At 63.5% G+C, this 548-nt stretch overlaps 1 protein-coding gene across 1 annotated transcript in view; it reads left to right on the plus strand.

Moving 5' to 3' along the window:
* The window catches only part of MMD2 (monocyte to macrophage differentiation-associated 2), a 10,138-nt gene that overhangs the window by 4,531 nt on the left and 5,059 nt on the right, over positions 1–548 (plus strand). The gene's annotated exons all lie outside the window — the stretch shown is intronic.

A 548-nucleotide genomic window follows, 5' to 3' on the forward strand; every position in this document is an offset into this window, starting at 1 on the left:
CCACTGAGCACACCAAGAGCAGAGGCGAGAACTGGCGGCCACGGGAGGGCTCGGTCCACCAGCGGCTTCTCGTTGGCCGGAGCTCCCGGGGCAGCACCTGCGGGGCAGGAGCCAGGCAAACACCTGCGGGGCAGGAGCCAGGCAGCAGGTGCCTGCTTGGATGTGGACCGGAAGTGTCAAGCTGCTCTGTGCTCAGCTGCCGTGACACCCAGATCTGGAGTAATCCCGACTCTCCGCCCCTTTGTGGGTAGGTCCCTGGGTTTCCATTCCTTATCCCTGCGGTGACCACGGAGCAGGGGCTCTGTGCCGCCCAGGCGGGAAGCGGGGTGGTGGTGGAAGGGGCCGGGCGCAGGCGCTGTATGTAGAGGATTTTCCGTGTTGCTCTGGCTGTCCAGCTGTCCTCAGAGAGCTGAGGGCCCCGGGGCCGCACTGGGGGTGGGCGTCTGGCTCCCCATCCCGGCCTCAATCAGAAGGCCCCTGCTTTTGTTTGCTTTTATTTCATCTTTGACAGATTGGACTTACACAGGAGCTTCCTGGATACAGCCTTG

Source organism: Myotis davidii, unplaced genomic scaffold (assembly GCF_000327345.1).
Source record: "Myotis davidii unplaced genomic scaffold, ASM32734v1 scaffold399, whole genome shotgun sequence".
NCBI classification, from domain to species: domain Eukaryota; kingdom Metazoa; phylum Chordata; class Mammalia; order Chiroptera; family Vespertilionidae; genus Myotis; species Myotis davidii.